The sequence below is a fragment of the Mustelus asterias genome, unplaced genomic scaffold, assembly GCF_964213995.1.
Source record: "Mustelus asterias unplaced genomic scaffold, sMusAst1.hap1.1 HAP1_SCAFFOLD_494, whole genome shotgun sequence".
Classification (NCBI taxonomy): Eukaryota; Metazoa; Chordata; class Chondrichthyes; order Carcharhiniformes; family Triakidae; genus Mustelus; species Mustelus asterias.
The window spans coordinates 135,001-144,794 of NW_027590446.1; the positions used below are offsets into that span (position 1 = coordinate 135,001).

The following is a 9,794-nucleotide window of genomic DNA, read 5'->3' on the forward strand; positions in this document are numbered from 1 at the left end:
CACTCCGAACCCTCTGACACTTATGAATCGAAATGAGCCTTAATAATGTTCAATTGTACAGCCAACAACTCTCCCCGGGGAAGAGAATTCTAGAGACTTGCGACTCTTGGACCCAATCTCCGTCTTCAAAGGGAGACCCCCTCATTCTGAAACTGTCCCCCCGCCATGTTCGAGCTTCCCAGCCCCCACACGAGGGGGGGAACATCCTCTCAGCATCCGCCCTGTCGAGCCCCCACCTCAGAATCTCAGATGTTTCAATAAGATCCTCTCTCGTTCTCCTAAACTCCGATGGCTTCCAGGCCCCGACCCGCTCCAAACCTTCGTCAGAAGGCAAACCAAACCCCGCCATTCATCCCAGGAATCAGCCCAGTGAACCCTCTCTGAGCTGCCACCAATACGACGCCCACAGCCCTCCTCTGGACTGTAGCGGGAGGACTAGTAGAATCATAGAATCCCCACAGTGCAGAAGGAGGCCATTTGGCCCATCGAGTCTGCACCGACCACAATCCCACCCAGGCCCTACCCCCAAAACCCCATGTGTTTACCCCTGCTAGTCCCACTAACACTAAGGGGCAATTTAGCACGGCCAATCCACCTAACCTGCACATCTTTGGACACTGAGGGACAATTTAGCATGGCCAATCCACCTAACCTGCACATCTTTGGACACTGAGGGACAATTTAGCATGGCCAATCCACCTAATCCGCACATCTTTGGACACTAAGGGGCAATTTAGCACGGCCAATCCACCTAACCTGCATATCTTTGGACACTAAGAGGCAATTTAGCTTGGCTAATCCACCTAACCTGCATATCTTTGGATACTAAGGGGCAATTTAGCATGGCCAATCCACCTAACCTGCATATCTTTGGACACTAAGAGGCAATTTAGCATGGCCAATCCACCCTAACCTGCGCATCTTGGACACTAAGGGGCAATTTAGCATGGCCAATCCACCTAACCTGCACATCTTTGGACACTAAGGGGCAATTTAGCATGGCCAGTCCATCTAACCCGCACATCTTTGTACACTAAGGGGCAATTTAGCATGGCCAATCCACCGAACCCACACATCTTTGGACACTAAGGGACAATTTAGCATGGCCAATCCACCTAACCTGCACATCTTTGGGCACTAAGGGGGCAATTTAGCATGGCCAATCCACCTAACCTGCATATCTTTGGACACTAAGAGGCAATTTAGCTTGGCTAATCCACCTAACCTGCATATCTTTGGATACTAAGGGGCAATTTAGCATGGCAAATCCACCTAACCTGCATATCTTTGGACACTAAGAGGCAATTTAGCATGGCCAATCCACCCTAACCTGCGCATCTTGGACACTAAGGGGCAATTTAGCATGGCCAATCCACCTAACCTGCACATCTTTGGACACTAAGGGGCAATTTAGCATGGCCAGTCCATCTAACCCGCACATCTTTGTACACTAAGGGGCAATTTAGCATGGCCAATCCACCGAACCCACACATCTTTGGACACTAAGGGACAATTTAGCATGGCCAATCCACCTAACCTGCACATCTTTGGACACTAAGGGGGCAATTTAGCATGGCCAATCCACCTAACCTGCACATCTTTGGACACTAAGGGGGCAATTTAGCATGGCAAACCCATCTAACCTGCACATCTTCAGATTGTGGGAAGAAACCGGAGCACTCGGAGGAAACCCACGCAGACACGGGGAGAATGTGTAGACTCCGCACAGACAGTGACCCAAGGCTGGGATCGATCCCAGGTCTCTGGCGCTGTGAGACAGCAGTGCTAACCCTCTGTGCCACCACTTAGTGTCCCCACTGACTGCTCCTGGTCACTTTCCAATGAACCAATTGGATGGTTGGTGGGTCGGGACTGAAAGGCTGCACAACAGGATCCCGTCGGTGGCTGGGGTTAACGTTCGCTTCAGGGCACATATGTGACCATCCTATTATCCCAACACCAGGCACGGTATCCACATCACATTGACACCAGCACTGACCCTCTGATAATGCGGCACTCCCTCAGCACTGACCCTCTGATAATGCGGGACTCCCTCAGCACTGACCCTCCGACAGTGCGGCACTCCCTCAGCACTGACCCTCCGACAGTGCGGCACTCCCTCAGCACTGACCCTCCGACAGTGCGGCACTCCCTCAGTGCTGACCCTCCGACAGAGCGGCACTCCCTCAGGACTGACCCTGTGACAGTGCGGCACTCCCTCAGCACTGACCCGCTGACAGTGCGGCACTCCCTCAGCACTGACCCTCCGACAGTGCGGCACTCCCTCAGCACTGACACTCCGACAGTGCGGCACTCCCTCAGCACTGACCCTCTGACAGTCCGGCACTCCCTCAGCACTGACCCTCCGACTGTGCAGCACTCCCTCAGCACTGACCCTCCGACAGTGCAGCACTCCCTCAGTACTGACCCTCCGACTGTGCAGCACTCCCTCAGCACTGACCCTCCGACAGTGCGGCACTCCCTCAGCACTGACCCTGTGACAGTGCGGCACTCCCTCAGCACTGACCCTCCCACAGTGTGGCACTCCCTCAGCACTGACCCTGTGACAGTGCAGCACTCCCTCAGCACTGACACTCCCACAGTGCGGCACTCCCTCAGCACTGCTCCTCCGACAGTGTGGCACTCCCTCAGCACTGATCCTCCCACAGTGCGGCACTCCCTCAGCACTGACCCTCCGACAGTGTGGCACTCCCTCAGCACTGACCCTCTGACAGTGCGGCACTTCCTCAGCACTGACCCTCCGACTGTGCAGCACTCCCTCAGCACTGACCCTCCGACAGTGCGGCACTCCCTCAGCGCTGACCCTCTGACAGTGCGGCACTTCCTCAGCACTGACCCTCCCACAGTGCGGCACTCCCTCAGCACTGACCCTGTGACAGTGCGGCACTCCCTCAGCACTGACACTCCCACAGTGCGGCACTCCCTCAGCACTGACCCTCTGACAGTGCGGCACTCCCTCAGCACTGACACTCCCACAGTGCGGCACTCCCTCAGCACTGACCCTCCCACAGTGCGGCACTCCCTCAGCACTGACCCTCTGACAGTGCGGCACTCCCTCAGTACTGACCCTCTGACAGTGCAGCACTCCCCCAGCACTGACCCTCCGACAGTGCAGCACTCCCTCTGTACTGACCCTCCCACAGTGTGGCACACCCTCAGCACTGACCCTCCGACAGTGCGGCACTCCCTCAGCACTGACCCTCCCACAGTGCGGCACTCCCTCAGCACTGACCCTGCGACAGTGCGGCACTCCCTCAGTACTGACCCTCCAACAGTGCGGCACTCCCTCAGTACTGACCCTCTGACAGTGCGGCACTCCCTCAGTACTGACCCTCTGACAGTGCGGCACTCCCTCAGTACTGACCCTCTGACAGTGCGGCACTCCCTCAGCATTGACCCTGGACAAACAGTCTGGATTTCGGCCCCAATTGTGACTTGAATCCACAAATGGACGCCCTATTCATTCCCCCTGTTGAATTGTGAAGGTTGCCTTCAAATGAATACACAGTAATAAACTTGGCAAATTGCTTTTATTAACACTACGCCATCGTGTCTGCCCTGCTGTGGCACAGCGGGCATTGTGAGGTGCCAACATGTACCAGGCCTCGGTTACTGACGTCAAGCAGTTGTCCCCGCTTCTCTTCCACGCTGAAAACTCTTCTCTCTATCTTCTCCAATATCTTCAACACCCGTGAATCCCGATGATGCTGAACTTTGCCCTTCCTGGTGACCCCTCTGTGCCCTTTGACCTCTCTTGGGCATCCATTGGACGTCAAGGCTTTGACTGTCAGGTGGGCCAATCTTCGCTCATCCTCCTCCCTCTCCCCGTCCCCACCCGCCCTCGACGCCCTTTCAGTGCAGGAGGCTCAGGGCTTTGGCCACCTTGACGCGGACGCCGGGCACCGGGTCCTGCAACATGGCGACGATGTCCGGGCAGATGTTGCCACTGGAGACGGCCTGGTGGTACTTGCGGGGCAGCTTGTGGAGCAGGGAGGCCGTGAAAATGACGGCGTTGCCCCGGATGTCGGGCAGGAGGCTCTTGAAGAAGGTGACAGCCACCGCCAGGTAGATGTTGACCTTGGCGGGGAACTCGGAGGCGACGGCGCGGGTGAGGTCGTCGAGGAAGGCCCAGTAGTCCAGCTCCTCTTCGGCCAGCGCGCTGCGGAACAGGGCCGACAGGCTCTCGGAGCCGACCAGGGGCCCGGACGCCCGCAACGCCGCCCGGCAGGCTTCGGCCACGCGGGCGCTGCCATCGTCCACGTGGAGGATGAGGCTGACCAGGCTGGCGTGGACCTGCTCCACGTAGGCCTGCCGTAGCTCCCCTCCCCCGAAGCGGGACAGGCCCCCGAAGAGGGCGAAGGCCTCCGCCCGGACCCGCTCGTTCTCGTTCTCGAAGAGGGGCTGGGTGGCCAGGATGATGTTGGCCAACGGGCCGCGGACACTGCCCTCCTCCAGCAGGCCCAACAGCCGGGTCAGGCAGTCCATGGCCTCCAGCTTCACCAGGTCCCGGGGGTCCTCGCCCTCGCTGATGCCGGCGACCATGGCGCCCGCCAGCTTGGCGGCGTAGAGGCCCACCCTCCGCGGGTCGCCCGTCAGCACCCCGCCCAGGCCCCGCACGCACAGCAGCCGGACGATGGGCACCACGTCCCCGGCGCAGGCCAGCAGGCTGGCCAGGAGAACGTCCGTCAGCTGCAGCTCGGCCACCGCCGGCTGGCGCAGGAGCTCGCCCAGGAAGGCGGCCAGGGTGACCCGCTGGGACTTGGGCGCGCCGGGCAGGGCGGCAGTCAGCTGGTGGGCGATGCCCGCCAGCTGGGCCCGGGCGTGCTTGGCCGTGGCGCGGGCCAGCAGGGCCACGCCCTCGTGGTGCCCCTCCGAGCTGCGGGCGAGGGCCCAGCCGCCCGCTTCCTCCATGGCGGCCACCACGCCCTCGCCGCGGCCCGCCTTCAGCACGGCCTTGAGGGTCTCCATCGAGTAGTTGCAGACATCGAAGGTGCTCTGCTTGGCGCGCAGGGAGATCTTCCAGTCCTTGGCGCTGCCCACGGTGAACAGCTCCTTGGGGAACTCCACCCCCACGCTGGAGCTAACATGGAGGAGCAGGGTGCTGAAGAGCTGGGGGAAGAGGTTCCTGACGGCGACGGCTGACTCGGGGTTGGCCAGCATCTCGCTCAGGGCGCAGACGATGGCCAGGGGCTCCAGGGCGGAGCAGACGGCCCCGCTCTTGTGGACCAGCGCGGCGGAGCGCTCGCCGGGGGCCAGGTGCTTGCCCAGCGCCTCCAGCAGCAGCTCCATGGCGCGGGCGGCCAGGGCAGGTTCGCCGGCCAGCGCCCGCCAGATGTCGCTGGTATATCTGTCGAAGGGCAGCGGCGAGCAGAGCAGGCAGGACACCACCTCGGCCGTGTTCTGGGAGGCCAACACGCAGATGAAGTGGATCATGGAGAGCTTGACCTGTTCGCTGGTGATCCACTGGAGGCGGATGTGGAGTGCCTTGAGGATCTCGGAGACGTGGCCCTCCAGCACGGCGCCGCACGTGCGGATGAGGGTGTTCATGACGATGGCGGCGGCGCTGGAGCAGCTGTAGTAGTGATCATCCAGGCCCTCAAAGAGCACAAAGAGTAGGGTGCTGACTTGCTCCTGGGGCAGACGCCGCGAGACGACCTTGGCCAGATCGGAGCAGACCCGAAGCAAGACCTGGCTCTCCGTCTGGTCCAACCGCGCCCCGATTACCTTCAGGTGCTCCACCAGCTCGTCCCGTTCGCCCTCTGCCCGCCCCGCGTAGCGCAGGTGGATGCAGAAGAGGGTGTGGATGCTGCCCATTGCCAGTTGGCGCACGCTCAGCACCGGGTCGGCGCAGCGCGGCACCAGGCGGCCCACGATGGTGCCCAGGTGGGCGAACTCCCCCTCCGAGCGCGCCACCATCCGCTCCAGGTAGAGGGCGGCCATCTTGGCGGTGATGTCCAGCGCCCGCTCCCGCTCGTGGTCCCGGGTGGAGATGATCCAGCCCTCCACGTGCTTGAAGACGGCCTGCAGCCCGTCGGGGGACAGCACCCGCAGCAGGATCTCGTTCAGCAGGCCCTGCAGGGCGGCCAACGTCTGGGCGGGCAGGTCCTCCCGCTCCGGGCCCTCCGCGCCCTCCTCGCGGCCCCTCTCGGCCTCCGTCGGAGGAGGAGGAGGGAGGCCCAGCACACTGTCCAGGCTGGTCTTGATCAGCTCGGTGATGTAGGCCCGGTTGAGGGGGGGCTCCAGCTTGACCAGGAAGGTGCAGGCCGTCAACGCCAGTTGGCGCACGGGGCCCTTCAACTGCGCCCGCGGCTCGCCCTTCACCAGGCTCTGCATGCTGGCCAGCAGCTCGCCCTTGCGGGCAAAGGGGTAGGCGTGGCGCCACTTGTTGGACAGCACGGCCTTGGCAATGAGGGTGACGGCCTTCACCAGGCTCAGCCTGAGAACCATGTCCTTGCTCTCGATCTTGATGCCCAGCACCTTGGTGTTGGACAGGTTGACCACGTGCTGCAGGATGCCCGCCTCCAGCCTGGGCATGAGGAGGTCCTCGGGGGCGTACAGGGCCACGTAGCCATAGCAGAGAATAAGGGTGCTTTTTACCTTCTCAAGATCGCCGTCCACCTTCTCCATCAGGGCGTTGAAGAAGTTCACCGTCTTCTTCAGGGCATCCAGCTTGACGAGTTCCTCCAGGCGGGCCAGGGTTTTGTTGAAGTGGGTCATGGCGCAGAAACCCACGCCAATGGCCGCCCCCTCGCGCTCCAGAGCCTCGCTGTGTTGGACGCTGAAGAGCATCTCTTGGAGTTGCTGGTGGATGGACTCAGGGTTGTTGGTGTGCTGGAGGACGATGCCCAGGCACTTGTAGAGGAACTGCTTCTCCCGTGAGACGTGGGGGTAGGACACCAGGGCGGCGCTGTGCCAGGCGTTGACGTGGTTGGCCATCTCTTCGCCCAGCCGGCCCGTCCAGCGCTCGTCGGCCACCGCCTCCACCGTGCGGAAAAGCAGCAGCAAGAGGTTCTTTTCCCACTGCTGCTGCGTCGCCATCTCGGGCCCGTGGTCCGCCAGGTAACCTAGCAACGGGGGCAATTCCGTCGCCCACAGCTTCTCCAGCCGGGCGTGGAGGGTGGGGCTGAGGGCCAGCAGGAGCCTGAGGGCGGGCACCCCACGGCCCTGCCCCTCGTTGGGCAAGGAGGCCACCACCAAGAGGCGGGCCACCAGGGCCTGGGGGGAGGGCAGGCTGGGCCGGGTATCATAGTTGAGCTCAAAGAGGTCCATCCCCGCGCTCCGCTGCTTGGAGGCCAGGATCTCCAGGCTGCGGCAGACCACGGCCAGGGCGTGGGTGTACTGCACCGGGGTGACGAATTCCAGCAGGGAGGGCCAAAGAACGGGCAACATCTTGTCCATGCTCACCATTTGCCCCATCAAGGCCTGGGCGGCGGCCTTGAGTTCGGTGTCGGAGATGTCGCCGGGCTTTGCCGGGACGGCGGGACGCCGGGCATCGGGCAGGCTACACTGGCACACCACAAACTCCACCATGGCCGCCCCGCCCTCCAGCTCCAGGAAGGCCCGGGAAGCCATGCTGGCCACCACCTCCAGCACCATCCGCTTGGTGCGGTTGCTAGGGTCCTGGAGCGGGGCCCGCATGCCGGCCAGCAACACTGCCCGCCGGCCCTCCAGCAGCTCGGGGGCTAGCGTGGCCACCAGGTGGCGCAGGACGGTCAGGGTGCCCAGGCGGCCCCGCTCGCTGTTGGCCAGCTTGTGCACCAGGAACTTGAGGAGGGCATCGGCGGACACCCGTGCCAGCGCGGCGAAGCAGGCCAGCAGCTCGCCCTGGTGGCCGGCGGCCTGCCCGCTCTCGGCGTCCGGCGGCAGGCAGGCCTGGTGGTGGAGGGTGTGCAGCAGGCCGTCCAGCTGCGGCTCCAGGGCCCGGGCGTCCATCTTGGTGGCCGCCTCCAGCACTTGGCGCAGGCAGCGGGTGACGTGAAAGGGATCGTGGTGCTTCTTGTAGAAGATGGCGACGACGGGCAGGAGCTTGGGCGCCTCCTCCCGCAGCTTGGCCGGGGCCATGACGGGTGCCAAGTCGCCCAGTGCTGCCAGAACCTCCACCCTCACCTTGGGGTCCTTCAGCTGGAGCCAGCCATTGAAGAGGGTCTCGTAGGCAGCGTGGATCTCCGTGAAGAAGGCCTCCCTCCTCAGCGCCGGCTCCTTCACGGCCTCCTGTTGCTTGAGGACACTGCGACTTAGAAGGCCCAGCACTTCGGCCAAGGCCGCCTTCATTCTCTCGGTCTTGGCCAAGCCCAACATGGGGATGACGGCTTCAAAGATGGCGGGCAGGTAGGGCGCCATGCCCTGGGCGTTGGCCACGGCCAAGCGGGCCACCGCCCGCACCACCGAGGGCTCGGGCAGCACCCCGGCCTTGAAGCCTTGCAGCGTCTCCTCCAGCACCTCCTCCACGAAGCTGGCACCCAGGCCCACCAGCAGGTCACCATAGGCCGCCTTCGAGGCCTCGCCCAGGGCCTCGTCGGGCTTGACCAACTCCTGGGTCGCCGTGGCGATCAGCTTCCTGGCCAGCAGCTGGTCGAGCTGGCCTCCGACGTCCTTGACTACCAGCTCCATGCTCCGCAAGATGGCCGTGCGATGTCCCTCCTCCAGCTGGCTGTGCTTGATCAGGTAGTTGTGACAGGATTCTAACACCAGCTGGGTGTGCTGGAGGCCCAGCCTGTGCAGGGACAGCACAATCTGTTGGCGCACTGCCTCATCCTTATCGCAGGCCGCATCCTGGAGGGCCTCAAGGGAGTTCTCCACACTGCACACTGCCATCTTACCCCACCAGACCCTCTCCCCCTTCTCAAACTTTGGCTAATCTTACCCCTTTTCCCCTTCCCCCTCCACACGTCCCCTCCTAGATCCCCCCCCTTCTCAATCTAATCTATCCCTCCCCTTCTAGATTCCCCCCTTCTCAATCTAATCTATCCCTCCCCTTCTAGATTCCCCCCTTCTCAATCTAATCTATCCCTCCCCTTCTAGATTCCCTCCCTTTCTCAATCTAATCTACCCTTCCCCTCCTCAATTCTCCCCCCATCTTTCTCAGCCTAGTCTACCAATTGCCTCATGTGTCTCAAGCAGCTATCTTGGAAAGGACTCCCCCGCCCGTCCCCACTCCCGTAGGGGTTGCACAATCTTCCTCTCACTTAGGCCTTGGCCTTCAGGGAGCTTTCCCACATCGGCTGGTGGTGCCCGGTCCGAGGGTGGGGGTGGGGGGGTGGGGGGGTCGGCTGGTGGTGCCCGGTCAGAGGGTGGGGGGGGGGGGGGGGGTCGGTAGGGGGGAGGGGAGAGAGGGCTTCGTCAATCCTCGCTCTTACTCCTCTCCTGGGTCTCGCTCTTCCCTCGGCAGGCTTCCCCGGCCTGGGGGTGCTGCTGCCCCTCCCTTCTCACTCCCTCATTCCCCCTGCTGCTCCTCGCCTCAGTCCAGGGTAGTTGGCCGACAATGACGGGCCCTGGCCCTCCCCACTTGACTGGCCCGGTGGGGTTGGGGGGGCGGGGGGGGTGCGGGGGAGGCGGTTGGGGGGGAGAGGAACGAACTTTTCCTCTCGCGGCGGTTAGTCTTCAGGAGGTGTTGCTAACCTCACTCAGTCTTGACCTCTGTCACTCTCCCTTGTTAAACTCAGACACTCAGGCCCTGAGGCCTACTCTGCAACCTCGTTCAGTCACGACCTTCTTCTTGCTCTCCTTCTTGCTGAACTTAGACACGCAGGCCCTGCGGCCTACTCCGTAATCTC

At 62.4% G+C, this 9,794-nt stretch overlaps 1 pseudogene; it reads right to left on the reverse strand.

The window, feature by feature from the left end:
* Positions 1 to 3,873: 3,873 nt before the first annotated feature.
* LOC144486853 (maestro heat-like repeat-containing protein family member 1 pseudogene) lies at positions 3,874 to 8,835 on the reverse strand (annotated as a pseudogene).
* Positions 8,836 to 9,794: the final 959 nt, after the last annotated feature.